The sequence below is a fragment of the Rhopalosiphum padi genome, chromosome 3, assembly GCF_020882245.1.
Source record: "Rhopalosiphum padi isolate XX-2018 chromosome 3, ASM2088224v1, whole genome shotgun sequence".
In the NCBI taxonomy this organism is placed as follows: domain Eukaryota; kingdom Metazoa; phylum Arthropoda; class Insecta; order Hemiptera; family Aphididae; genus Rhopalosiphum; species Rhopalosiphum padi.
This window is the reverse complement of record NC_083599.1, coordinates 3,152,904-3,168,831: the sequence shown is the minus strand read 5'-3', so window position 1 is coordinate 3,168,831 and position 15,928 is coordinate 3,152,904. Positions and strand designations below refer to the sequence as shown.

At 28.7% G+C, this 15,928-nt stretch overlaps 1 long non-coding RNA gene and 1 other non-coding gene across 2 annotated transcripts in view; one reads left to right on the top strand and one right to left on the bottom strand.

Moving 5' to 3' along the window:
• The window catches only part of LOC132923790 (uncharacterized), a 31,505-nt gene extending 21,642 nt beyond the window's left edge, over positions 1-9,863 (top strand). The window contains exon 3 of the long non-coding RNA XR_009661258.1: positions 9,794-9,863. This is a non-coding gene — a long non-coding RNA (uncharacterized LOC132923790). The remainder of the gene's footprint in view (positions 1-9,793) is intronic.
• A 4,862-nt stretch (positions 9,864-14,725) lies between these two features.
• Positions 14,726-14,798, bottom strand: Trnar-acg (transfer RNA arginine (anticodon ACG)). The gene has a single exon. It is a non-coding gene; the product is annotated as a tRNA-Arg (tRNA).
• Positions 14,799-15,928: the final 1,130 nt, after the last annotated feature.

Sequence of the window (15,928 nt, the reverse complement as noted above, 5' to 3'; positions counted from 1 at the left end):
AAGATACACTCGGCAAGAACTTCTTCCATAGTTACATCATATAAATATGCATTTATCATGTATATTATAATGTGTTTAGGCAGGTATATAAACCAGTTCACACTGTACGAACGGACTATGACAGTCAAAAACTGGTTTCCATAGAGGTGCAATTAAATTTTTTTAGTAGGCATTCAAAAAAATATTTCCATAGAATACTTTTAAAAGAGTTATATCTTAAACATCCACCGAACATTTGAGTCGCCAGTCATATACATGTTCCTTTTCTTATTCCTTTCTTCCTTATTAACTACATATTTACCGTAAGGATTTTTAAAATGTAATAAAAAGAGGTACCTATTACACTCGAATATTCGAATGTTTTATTAAATATATAAACATAAATATGTTTTAAGTAAATTTAATTCCGAATAATTACAATTTATAATAAATCGATTTTATTATTTTGTCGTAATTTATAACCAAATAATAGTAGATACTCGAATTTTTCATTAACATAATTGTTAATAGATTATTTTTACAATTCATCATATTTTTTTGTTATTTATTGACATTTTAAAATTAAGACTTCATTTTTTTTCTTAAACTATTGATAAAAATGTTTATGTTACACCAAAAGAGTTTAAAATTTAATCTAAGGTTCTTCATAACTTAATCTTACAGCATTATAAAAATCCATATTTAAGCACAATTTTTTGTTATAGACATTTTTAATTCTTAAGTAATGTTATATTCTTCATAGGGACTTGTAACACTTCTCCACCACGTATATTATTATTCACAATATGCCAATACATAATCAAATTTTTAATTTTACGTTATTTATACAATATATTTATCAACTTATTAGAATCGTTCTTTTACGTGGTAAGTAGGAATTGGCTGATATTTTAATTATTATTACATAATATATGTGCTCTATATTTTTCTGAAATAAGTTAACCTACCGTAATTACTGATAAAAAAAAAATAATAATTAAGTATCAGGTAATAGCAATATAAACATAATACATAGACAATATTATCTCATGATTGTTTTAAATAAAAAATGTTTTATCATTCAATACAATTTTAACACAGCCATTACAGTGACTTCCTAATGATGATAACTTTTGACACCCGTAAATTACTTTACAGCAGAGTGACTTCCCTTGATTTTTTTTTTATAAAATTATCCATCAATATAATTTTAATACAGTTATTAGTTATATTATACTTATATTTTTCATCCAATTTAATGGAAAATGTGTGCATTTATAAATAAAATTAAAATAACATATAATGTCATGCGTTGTTACAATAGTCAATATATTATCTGAAAATATGTAATATTTACTTAAATAATATAATATTATTTAATACAATTTTCAGAAAAAAAAGTAAAATTTATTAAAATGTATTTGCTTAGTTTTAACCAGAAATATTGAAATAGTTACTTATTACCTAAAAGGGGAATCGTAAGTTCCTACACGAGAGTAACAGGTAGACAATTACATACGTTAATTCCTACATATGTGATGTGTAAGTTCCTACACGAAAAAAAAAAGGTACGTATGTTAGTTCCTACACGGCGGAAGACAGGTACTTGTGTAAGTTCCTACACGATAAAAAAAGGTACATGTGTAAGTTTCTACACTAGGAATATTATAATTTATCAATCTACGTCTATAAAATACTTAAAATTATTAAATATTATATAGAATGCCTTATTTGTATATTTTTTTTTACAATAAATGACGAATTATTATTATATTATTACAATTATTATTTTTAAAATTTTTAAATTGATAATATTTATAAGGTAAATTATTAAATATTTTAAAGAATTATATATTATATAGAATAAAGGGTTAAAATGTATGACAGTATTAGAATATGATATAACTAATATTAGATTGATAACTTATAACATACTTTGTGTAGGAACTTGCAAGCGTACCTTTTTTTACCGTGTAGGAACTTACACATGTACCTGTTTTTTACTGTGTAGGAACTTACACATGTACCTTATTTTATCGTGTAGGAACTAACATATGTATCTTGTTTATCTGCTAGGTCTCGTGTAGGAACTTACATTCGCCCACCTAAAAGCATACTTTTATACCATTTATAATTCATATAGCGGGATTGATAAATTGGGTCTCGGAAAATAATAGGTAGTAGGTAAGTTGAGTCCCGGAAAAAAAATATTAATCAAAATATATGTGGTTTATATAATATCATATGCTTTAAATAAATAATATATGGTATAAATAATTAAAAAATTGAGTCTTGGAAAAAAATGTTACTTGGTACGTATAAATATCATGCTTTAGATAAAAACATTAAATGATAAACATTTAACAAATTCTAATCGGGTTATTATATTATTAGTAATTTCGTCATTTGTAACCTTAAGTGTTTTTCTTTACCAAGCGCAATTTTGTATTGTACCTACTTACTTCGTGGTTTAATAATATGTGTCTCATACTGTACTTTTAATAATTCGTTTATACAAAACACAATTATTCAAAATTAAATTGTAAAATAAAAAATATTTAAGTTTTAAGTTTTTAATATTTTAGACTTAGTTGCGCCTTGCGCCAATAGTTTATAGTTGGGACCCAACTTACCGCTTTCAAAATGAACACAAATTATCGTGGACCGAATAATTTACCTAGCGCCTAGTTCTTTATATGCATAGTTACTAGTAAATACAAATGCACTTTTATTCAAGCTAACAAGATTAATAATTATTTCTCTAATATAAGAAATGTCAGTAGTATTATTATTTAGTTTTTTTTATAATTAAATTATTCTGGAAAAATATATTTATTTAAACAGTTGTATTTTATTTGGTTGAAAACGTACTCGTATCTTTTCTAGGATTTTAGATCTTTGTATAATAAATCTTTCCGATCCGATCGGTTTACACAATATAATCTCCACAAGAAATGTGGTCACGGAATTTTATATGATATAGAATAAATTAGAATACGCCGTATAATAGGCCTATACTGCAGATATGTAAATAAATTAGTTTTTTGTGAAGAAATATCATCGAGAGAATATGTAAATGACCAGTGAGACAGGTTAAACGTCGATTACTTTATTATAATATATTCTGTACGATCGAGGAGAAGATTTTTTTTCCGAAACAACGAATGCCTAACACGTCGTAATGGACTTATGGAGAATATGATTAAAAAAAAAAAAAACCGGTACAGCTAGGAACTCGTCTCGAACCCATTTAATACGGTGCTTGTATTTTAATATTTAAAATGTCTTTTGGTATAAGACGCGTACGAGGATAATATACTACTACACGCGGCGGTTTCAGTACCAGAAATTCTCGAAAATACAACACGTCGTAGGCATGTGTATAGAATATGGGCATTTGACATTGACCTTGACGCGCCAGCGCCGCTTTCTTTTACTGTTGTTGTGACGATAACGCGCGCATTATAATAATAATAGTAATAGGCATAGCGTGTAATAATGAAAAGTAAAAGAGAAAACCGGTCGGACGACCGACGACACAACAATAAATTATGTTCGGGTGTCGTCGCGCGGCAGCTGCGCATAGCCGGTGGGTGTGTTGCTGCGGTACGCGTCGGCCGCAGCAGTGCAGCACCGTTCGTGCCGAAAAAACATAGTGATAATATCGCGTAGGTACGCAGTCTTATTTAACGCGCGCGCGCACGCGGCCTCGGCGGGTCGGGCGCGCCGCGTGACGGGGGACGGTTATTGTTCGGGGGATGTTGGCGTCGACCCGGCGGGCAGCTGTATCGATTTTGTCGAATATTATATATTGTATTATTTCCTTTGTGCGCGCCGTTTCGGTCTCGGCGTGCGCGGAGCCTTTTCTGCGCCGAAGGGGGTCGGCAAAACACGCCTAACCTATAGGAACGCGTCGTGCGTTTCCAGGCGAGACATTCGACCGTGTATTTTATACCGTCCTGCCGACTACGTACAGCGACGGACGAAAAATAATACCTTTTTGTAACATTTTTGACATGCCCATTTTCGTACGCACTCGGGTGTATACCTACCTACCGGTCCTACCGACATAATCCCCCGTAGTTTTGGGTACCTATTTTTTTGTAATACATTGTGAACGTACATTGTACATGAGATATGAATATAATATATGATATATGTATATAATGTCGAATCGTGTGTTTCTTTGTCCCGGGCAGAGAACGCGCGACGAACGACGTGTCGTCGTGACGTGTACAAAACGTGAGATTTAGAAGGTCCGTACACGCACAGTCGCGCCGCATAGCCGAATAATATATTGTTGTTATCGTGGCCAAAGATCTTACCGTCCGCCGAAGAGGATTATAATAATAATAATAATAATATATTATATTATTTCGGCCGTATGCGCGCGCGAGGGGCGACTGACGCCGCCGCCGTGGCACCGCCGCGCGCCTTCGTGTCGCCACCGTGTCGCGCCGCTACAGGTTTTCAAATCCACAGGTTGTTAGCTTCGTATTATTAAAATTCTACTACTTCTTCTTCTACTTGTTTTTTTTTTAATACCCACTCGATTTAGAAAGCCCGAACACAAACCAAACGAAATAATTTTTCTGACAGTCGGTACGCCGAGGTTATGTTTTCCATACGTAACGTAACCGGACGTCTTCGGTGAATAAATCGGACAGATGAAAATATTCAAAACCCGATGGATGTAGGCGTAAAAATAATCTAAAATTCAGTCAAAATGCAAAAAAAAAAGTTCCGTCATCTGCAATTCGTAGTCGGGTAAGTTAAAAAAATAATTAAAAGTTTTACCGTTTGATTTGTTCCAAATCACTCGATAATAGATACTTGTTTATTTATGTATATTGTGTAATTGTATAGTTGTTTAACTGTTTCTTATTCAGCAGTTAAATTTAGCACTTGTATATAAAAATAAGTTTGTTTTACCTACATTATTTATATTACAACTTGTGTGGTTACTGTTATTAGAGAGAATCGACCTAACAAAAATATTAATTAATAAGGTATCTGTAAAGTTTTTATAAATTTTACCAACTTTTATAAGCATTTTGAACTGTAAATTGTTAATGCTCATAACTTCTTAAATATTAAAATATCAAGAATAGTTATAAATATACCTTAGAGTATTAGTAGGTATTTAGGCTTCAAATTGTAGAATAGGTCATTATAATTCAATTTTCAATAATAAATTATAATGTATTTACCTATTATAAAACTTAAAGGTAAATATATTATCTAGTGAGTTATATAGATAAAATATTAAAACTTTAAAATACTTATAAAGTTATAACTCACTTTAAAATGTAAATATCAAAAAAAACCGTGTGTGTGATACCTTAAATAATATTATTACCTGCTACTTTTTTAATAGCTAAATTCTCCCTAGTACTAAAGTTAACAATACATAATATTATGATAGATTCTACTGCTGAAAGCAAATTGCACACGCTGTATAAATGTAAGACGAAAATGAATGTCATATACAAATACAATTAAAGTTATACAATTAAAGTTAAGAATTACAATAGTTTTCACGCTTTACACAGATATTACTTACAACTCTCATAAGTACCTAATAGGTACAAAGGGAACATTAGTAACTACGAAACCAATTGAATATTTAGTTTTATATTTTCAATACAAATTGAATGCATTTATTGTTTATGAAAAAGTGTTTATAAATTAATAATAAACATTTTAAATCATTTGGTACACTTTAAGACAACAAATTATTTAAGTGATCCGAGTTTCGGACCTTAGCAAGATATATGAATGACGCGACATTGCTAGTATTAAATGTTTCAGGAATAATATAATAAAAATGTTTCAATGATAAAACAAACTTAATCATTATACCTAACGAATGTTTTGAATTTCCAATTTAATATTCCCGCATTGTACATAATATTTTATCTTTAGGCAGTGTAATAACGTTGTACGTAAGTTAATACTTACGTCCTATGATGGCTCGATGTTTAGAAGGGTGTATTAATTTGGATTCCGTTATTCAGAAAAATAATGAATATGTGGATGGGTCTGATGTCTGAATGTGTCCCACGTCTAGGTTACTCAATAAGCAATAAACTAAAATAACTATTTTTACATACCATAATAAAATTATTATTGAAGGATTATAGAAACTAACGGTGTAGTTTATAAATGACTGCAAAGGCTGCGCTGAATAATTAATAATAGGAAATTATATACTTATAAATCATTTATGAATTCAACAATATGTCTATATCACATATTATAATCTAGAGCTCATTATTATGATAAAAGTATATTTCAAAGTTTTAAATATAGTCTCATTCTGTAATAATATATTTTTTTAATTACATTTTTGAATAAATACGTTCCTTTGTCAAGAATATTTTAGGATTAAAGCTATTTCAATAATCTATAGCTATAAATTAATAGTAACAAAAACAACTAATAAAACTACCAATAAGTTATAACAATTATTAAAACATTACAATTATTTTTATTTTAACACGATGTTATTGAATTATTATTATATTTGAAATTTAATTTCAAGGATTACTAATAGTATAAAAATATAATAACCAATAATCATTTATTGACTTGTTATAAAAAGAGGAATTAAAACCATTATAAAATTCCTTGAAATACATAATGCTATAGGTATTAAAATAGTCATATAACATATTATAACCTAAACTAACATAATATTACGTTCTTCTAATAATTTCGAGCGTAGCGATATACATTTTGTAGGGGGCTCGTGGGTGGTATAATAAATAATAGTAGCGGGTCTAGGCTACAAAGTTCAAGTCTTCGATACCGTTACAAAAACGTATTCAATTTGTCTATGTAATTATTAAAAAAAATTAATCGTTATGTTCATTATTTGATCAGATAGTCCTTAGATCCGGCTATGAAGCCGGTGAATTTAAACTTAACCATTCTTTCCAAACTTTACTAAGTTCCAATAGCAATATACCTAATACCTAACCTTATAGTATCCAATAAAATATTAAATTGTGTAATATCTCTCAACTATTAGAGTCATGGCTCACAGATGACACTTATTAAAATGAGGCTGACCGTTTTGTTATTTTCATACGGGGCGATTTTATGTTGTAGAGCGTGGAGGAAATGAGACAAAATACTCGCCGTAATATGGCTGTGCGAAATAGGCGTAAATTTGCCTTGTTAGAAGGGAGTGCTAAAATTATAAACATAGAACATTAGACTCCCGTGCATCCTACATATAAATTTTACAATTTTATTGTATTGTATTTGTTATTTTATTTATTTTATTTTATTTTATTTTATTTTATATAAAATGTGTATAATTATTTATTTAACGGCGTATAATATATATAACTTTTTATCGTTATCGTTATAAAATATTAATGTATAGCTCAATCATTTTAATTTTATTACAAATTTACAATGCAAAATTCATACATAAAGCTTAAATGTTCATATAACACATACTTATCGGCTATCGTATATCCTGATTAGGAATTATGTTTTACATTTTATAAATAACCTTATATTTCTTGAAAAACTTTAAAAAATGTAGGGAGGCTAAGCTCCCCTAAGCCCCCCTCTCCAATTTACGCCTATACTGTGCGATGAAGAGCGTGAACAAATTTTGATACTCCACTGCGTCGACATATATTATTCGCATAAATAAAGCGAGATTTATATATCTGTGGTTATATCATATTTGTCTTCTGTGATAGTTATTATGCCGTAAAGGCGCAAAAATATAAACAAACTCGAACACGGTTTTAATTATTGGAACCAAACTCTAGATTATGAAGTTAACCACATTTGCAAACGTTTATTTTACCGTTTAGAAAACAGACAGCCGGAAATTTTCCATTATCAAACGTGTCCAACTTTAACAGTCATCAAATTTTCTCTAGTGGCCCGGGGTAATGAGGACATAAAGCCGTCCGTTTATACGACGTGTAACGTGTTACGTCAATATGTCAATTTCATTTTTGGAACGACCATTATTTTATTGACATGTTATTGTCGCCCACGAGTATTTCTATTCTCTCGTTATAGTGTGACAGTTACCCGTATTGTGACAATTATTAATAACACGTTTTTTTTTATAATTTATTTCTAATATTTTTAGTTGTTGTATGGAAAATATCGTAACCTCTTTGTGGTGGTTAATTCGTTAAATACACAGCCATTGGGTGTGGTTTTTAATTACATTTCACGACCCAGATATGAAAAATAACGATTAAAAAATAAAAGAATGAATAACTGATTGATTTATGAATGAAGAATAATTTTTTTAATGAATAATTGTAGTATAGAATAAAAAAAATTATTTCAAATAGATCATTTACATACGTCGAAAATAGTATAATATTACATTCGTTACGAGTACTTAAACATTTTTAACTTTATAAGTATATAATATGTAGATAATATGCATTATGCGTGGATCTATTATTGGATATTATAAATATTTTATTATTCAGATTTTTTACCTACATGATACTTACTACTTAACATGACACTAAATAAATGTGTTCAAAATAAATAAAAATATCAACATATAAGTACCGTATCTGTCTCAAAATATGTTTTAAAATGTGCATACCAAATAATTGCATGTAGTCAACGCGACATAAAAAAAATAATAAATATAATACTCATTTCACATAAATATTTAGTTAAATTATAGAATTGAAAGAGATCAAATTAAAATGGATTTAAAATAATGAATATTAAATGAAATTTGGACGATTAATGCGTATGTATGTGTGTGCCTGTATGCGTGTGTGCGTTTACATTATATACAGCACTCCGTCTTCAAAGTAACCATATTTATATAAAAAACAAGACAAACGACTTTAGCTAATCATAATAAAAAGACATCCAAAAATTGTTAAACAATAAACAATTTTTATATTCTAAAAATATTTTGAAGATATAATTATGTATAATGATAGTGCGGGTTTATTATTTTACATTTTTACTGCGGTATAATAAGCCTAAACAATATATGTCTCACGCAGTCATTGCTCATAACTCACAATTGTCACTCGGCGACCAATATATACAATAACTGTTGTTTATAAGTCATAATAATTATGACTTTGCAAGTGTCAATAATTAAATACAAAATTTGAAAATTATAAATATGTTTTTTTTATTTGTTTCATAAACATTTATTTAAACACAAATTACATAAATTACAATGTGGATATAATGGGATTAAATCTGTACTATACTTTTTAAAAATAGGTCAAAAAGGGCCCAGTGAAAGTGTTTAGTCACAGTGGGAGATGATGCTCATAAAAGTGACGATCCCATTTTTCCCTATAATCCGAGACTGACATATTTAATGAGATATATTTTATCCATAAAACTGACAAGAAATTTGTGTGTGGAGATGTGAAGTTGGCAGTACTAGGATGCGGTAAAGGGATAAAAATATTTCGGTGGTTTGTCTGGGTAAGCTCCTTGTATGTGTATGTGTGTGTGTTACGATAATATTCATTTACCAGTGGGCTGTACTTTCTCGGAATCGGTATCCCTCGAAATTCAATAAACTTGCATAACCATGGCAACCAATAATGTTCGCTCAAAAAATCGACCCTTTGAATTGCCTGGACCCAGCAACGGCTGCAGTCTGTTGCTGTCAGTATTCTACGTACATTGTGAGTCAGCGTATAAACCTATATACAAATATACATATATATCTCGCTTATGACATTATAATTTACTTTTTTTTTAATTTTAAAAACGATATTAACGTACTTCACTTATTTTAAACATTTATATAGGTACTTTTATTGTTATGTTCTAGTTATACGAACGTTTTTGTTAAAAACGAAATTGTCTCTTGGTTCACATAACTTTCTCAGATATACAACATGGTACGCCCTATATTATATTTATTATTTATTTGTCGACATTTATTTTATATTGTGTTGTACAATTTAACGCCCATGATTGATCTAGACATTATTATATCCATTCTTATTTATATGTCTAATTACAGCAGTATCTACCAGTCCCGTGGACGTTTGCGCCATACCTAAAGGATAAGTTGTACCACGGTATTAGGAACGAAGAAGAAAGCCTAGTCAAATTTATCAAGGCTCTGTTTCTGAAACCGATATTGCAGTGCGGTGTCTTCAACAACCGCCGTCGTAATGCAGGTATTCACGATGACGACATTGGCAACAGAGAAAATGGCGACACAAACAGGTACGGCCGCGCAAATGTCAGCGGATATCATTGTGGTACATGGGTTCTTGCAGTATCTGTCGGTTACAATAATGCTGGCGGGCCTGCAAACAGTCGCGAAGGGACCCGTAGAATATGCTCCCGTCGCACTTAAGGTTACAAGTGCGACGAAAACGCTGCTAAGCCCTAAACACGTCTCGTAGTTTGTTTCCGAGGAGTGTGGTGGGAAGGAAGTTCGCGCGTCCATCTGCTGTTTCCACTTTCCGCAGCCATTGTATATATACAAGTACTATCCAAAGATATATATAAATATATTAATTACTATACTATTGGAATGTTTATTTTAAACTCCTTTGATCATCTGGAACCGTCCACCATTAGATATTAAGTGTTCATAATATTATTTAAATATTATTAACATAATTTTAAGGTAATTTTAACTAATTTTAATCTTTGTAACGTATATTATTTAATACCTGCACTGTATTTTAATGATGATCGTCCACTTCGTTAAACAACAGGAGCAGTGTATTATTGCTTAAATTATTTTTTGATGTAAGACCTAACTCTATCTACAACATAAAACCATATTTATACGAATTTTTAATTCGATATCTCGCTGCTTGCAATCTAAACTCGAAAATATTACGAATGATCAATTTTTGATTTGTTATTACACAATATACCTACATTTACATAACATGTAATGTTTACATGTTTACATAACATGTAAATGATGGTAAGGCACAATTAAAAATAATTAAATACCTATCAAATATGCTTTCTGATAATACAATAAATTTGATTTTTTCCGCAAAAATATAGTGTTAAAGTATCGTAATAAGTAAAAATTAAGATTAAATCTACTTTAAGTTGAACTTACTGTACTAGGCGTGGTGATGTATTTATATATTATAGACCAGCATTTCTCGACTTGTGGTACGCAAATAAAATATTCCTTTAAAAAAAAAAAATTGAAATGAATCATTGTTAATATTATATAATTTCGTAGGTCTTAACTCCTAATGAAGTAAAGTTCAATATATGTAAAATTTAATTTTTGATTAAAAAAAAAAGTTATTAAGTTACGAGGAAAGGTACATAAAAATGTTCTAACTGAGTAGTTGGTTATAAAAAGATTGAGACCTAAGTTCTGAGTCCTTGTTATATTATACAAGTTTTAAATGTAATAAGCATTTAAACCTATTCAACCTTATTTCAAAAAAAAATTTCGGGGGGGGATCTGAACCCTGAACCCCCCTGGCAACGCCCTTGTTGAGACCAGCTGGTATAGAGTATAGACTAATCGTATTTAATCGTAATACTGGGTATTACGCAAATTAATAGGCGTTTTATGTCTGTCTTTAATATTATATATATAACTCTCGATCACTTACCGGTTAAATTCGGCATTCGGCAATGGTACAAATATTTTATTGTTACTTAAATTAATTATAGTTTTTACATAAACGTTACGTTTATGTTTAATTATGCTATAGTTAATAATTATAATGATTATACTCGTATATTCGGTCTAATCTACATTATTACACATTGTTATTAGTTAATCTGCCGTAGGTACATTATGTGTTATGTGTACACTATATATAGTGTACAAACGACAACGGTACCTACGCATTATTATTAAGGAGATATGCAGCAGTCAATATAACGCAATTATCAATAGTTAAGGTGTAGAAGGTGTGATTGCCTATTGGTTACACCAATTTGAAGCGATTAACCTAAGTTTATTAAGTTCTATTAGGTCACGCCTAAATAACATAATTTAGAGTTTATGTATCTAGGAAGGCCATAATAATAACTCGGAGGTTGTAAAATATTATTATAAATTATGATAATAAATAAGTATTATGGCATTTTTAAGGAAGGCTAATTTATTTGGTGTTTGAAGACGTGTTATAATACAATTATAATATAATATTCGTATAAGTATTTTTGTATAAACTATAATTTATTATTTTAATTTTATATCGTTCGTGATGGTTTGTAATGTTACATTAAACCAATTGAAAAATGAAATAAATTAGTGATGTAAGTTGTTTTTAATTATATAAATTAAAATATAATTAAAAACAAAAAAGTAGTTAGATTGTAATTATATAAGTTAGTTATAATATAATTACTAATCAAATAAATATAAGTTCATTTAAGTATAATAAAATTATTTACTTTAGATTAATAATAATAATATTGTTTTAATAATCAATGAAGATAAGTTAAATAGTAGTAATAATAACCATGGCCTGTCAGACTATAATGTCCAGTGCCCTGGCTTTAAAATATTAACCCCAAATGTATAACTATTTTGTGAAATGTCTATAATTTATCAAACGTTTTGTTTACTTAGTAATTTTTTTGAGTTATTTTACTGACTTATAAGTTTTATATTTAGTTATTTGAATGTTTGTGTTACATCACACAAATATTTAGATTGACCTTAAAATTAAAAAATGTTTATCTTATATTCTTATTGCTTTTTACTTTTATAATTAAACACTCTGACACTCGAAAATTTGTTTCGTTTCTAGCCCAGCTTGACAAGTTCATTTTTCGTTTTCAGAGGTGTAAAAAACATGTAAAGTGCAGACATCACACGATAAATTCAAATTTAACTTTATCTCGTATTTTGTTTTGGTTTTCGACCGTAAATTTGAGTTTCAAAACTTACATATTTTTATTGATAACTTATAATTTCATTATTCGCCACAGGCTTAATCTGAATTGATTTTGAGTATTATAAGTGGTTGTTGTAAAAGCCATTACATATTCAATATTTAGTAAAATAGTATTAGGTACCTACTTATATATTTAACAAATAATATAAACATGTTATTATAAAATAATATTAATACGCGAGTTTCTTTTTAAATTTAAGTTTATAATTGTAATTGTATTGCATTGTTTCATTAAGCCAATTCTATTTATAAGAAAATTAATGTAAGTTATTTTTAGCTATAAAAATAAAAATATAATTATTAAAAAAATTAGATATAAGTTAATTTAAGTATAGTTATTACTCATTAGGTATTTACTTTTTATTAACTAACTTTGTAACTATAAACACTTAATAACATTTTTATTTGTATGCTATATATTATTTAAGAAAAATTAGGCTTTAACATTGTTGTTGAAGCCTTCACAATTATAAAACTTAACATAACTTTAACAATTAATAAAAAAAAAAATATTCACATTATCTGTTTCTTATTCTTTGTCAATATCATTAAAAATAAATGGATTTAAAAAATATCATCACTATTCTACATTTGTTTTTAATTACCCATTCATTATTTTCTCTCTATCTGTATATATTACCCTTTTTATACTGTTATATTTTTAAGTGAAGTCAGTTTTTGAGTATGGGTCTGTTTTTTGGAGTCTATATACTTTTTACAACCCCAAATAATTGAACAAATGCAAAGAAAATTATTGCGGTTTTCTCCTAAACATATATCACGCTCAGCATGACACATTTATTAGTCAGCTACTTCGTTTGAGAAGTTTATCAGATCATTGGTAAGTAATAATCATAACGTAATTCTTACCTGGTTTTGTTGATTTACCTATTCTCCTAGGAATATTAATTTTAGTATACGTTTACCTACCCGTCTACTGAAAAATCCCACTACCTTTATCTTACCTTTTTTTACCACTATGATTAATAATTACCTACCTTCATTATAATTCACCTCTACGCCGCATGATGTGTCTTGTCAATTAAGATTTTAACTTTAATTTCAAGAAATTTTGAAATAAAAAAACTAATAGAAAAAAAAACCTAACTAAAAAAATAACAAATATTACTTATTATTACTTTTAAAAGATTTATTTGTATTCTGTAACATTTTTGTTGGTATAAAACTTGTTTCCTAATGTCGGCAAAACAAAAAAACATCTTTGACAGAGGTTAAACGAATTATTTCAAAATAATGTAGTAACCAGCGAAATTCATATTATTATGCAAAGTAAAATATCAAAATAGTGTCACTATACAAGTACTCTACATATTTGTTATTATTCGTATTGAAATGGATTACATTATTATTATTTATTACAATGTATTCAAAACGAATTAATAAAAAAAGCATTGAGTAATTCCTAACAATTCAAAGTAGAAGTGTACTAGGTTTGGTCGCAAAGATTGAATTGTATTTTCAAATTGATTTGATACATTGCAAGTCAATTGCAGCAATTGTTGACATAATTAACTATGTGATAACTATAATATTACCTATAGAATTTTCGGTTGATAATATGTTCATAATGAACCTACCTGATATTTCTATTTTAATCATAATATAGGCATATCTGAATAAATCTAAATAGATTTGTATAAAATATAAATTATAATATTTTTATTTTGATAAATTTTTAAACTATTTAAAAATTATCTTGATTTAAATTCTAATATTTAAATGAATCTATCATTGATTTAATTTATTTTTTATTCAATTCAGTAGTAATAATTTACTGCGACTGTTTGGTCGATACTCGATAACAATCTGCAAAAAAAGTTTGTCGCTTTTGACGACCCTGCCAGGATTCGAACCTGGAATCTTCTGATCCGTAGTCAGACGCGTTATCCGTTGCGCCACAGGGCCACTTATTACCCTTACACAACTAACTTGCATATAGCTCTGCTTACCTACTTTATAGCTCATATTATAATATATTATGTACCAGTATGTTCTATACGTCCAACAGATAACGTTTGTTGTTTGTTAACGAACGTTACCGTAGGTGACAGCAATATCAAACTAAGCAGTAAACGCGAACCGCTTGGGCTGTCCTGCACTCCAGCAGTCCAGCTACTGATATTTACATTGCCCGTGCATTATGGTACTGCCCAATTATGACGGGCAAGTAGGAAAAATTATCCATTGCTCGGATTGTATAGAATAGACTGGGCAATGTAAACAATGCCCGTAACATATATATATATACATAGACATTTAGTTATATTTTATAGCTCGATGTTAATAATGAGACGAATAAGTGTAATACACTGTAGTTTTCCCAATGTTTATAGTTTACCTATAACACAATTTAAAAAATATAATTATAATTATTACCCATGGCTAATAAGTGATGCAGGCATTAAATTTGTATGAATTACAAACTTACATTTGTTTAGTTATAGTTTATGAAAAATCAATATTACATTTTTAAATAGTTCCTTCAAATTTACATATTTTTTTGGCTTAATTGTAAAATATACATCAAGTTATTTATTGTTAAATGATTTTATTTCACGTATAATTATACTGGTAAGTACTACATTCTTTCTATAAACCTTTGATATTGATATTTGATGTACCGAATTAATAAAGGTCCATGCGACTAAAATCATTAAAAACAAATCTAATTTTTTTACACAATACCTAATTAATAATTTTAGTTCCGAAGTAATTTGGGTAATATAGTAGGTACCTATTATAAATTCGCATTTACGATAGAGTTAAAAGAAGAAAAATTCAATTATTTTAAATTATCAACTCATAAGTGAAAATAATTTAGATAAGTAGTTACGCTTGCGAAGTTAAACAACAATTATAATATCTAATATCAAGAGAACTAACAACAAATAACAATTTTTTCAAATGTATCGGTATAGAGTCAGACTCCTGACTCAATGCCGGAGGACTTTGACTGTATCGTCGGCTTACATATCTCATCAACGGCGATAATAACTTTAGATCATATTATAGTTATTATACCATAATATGGATGG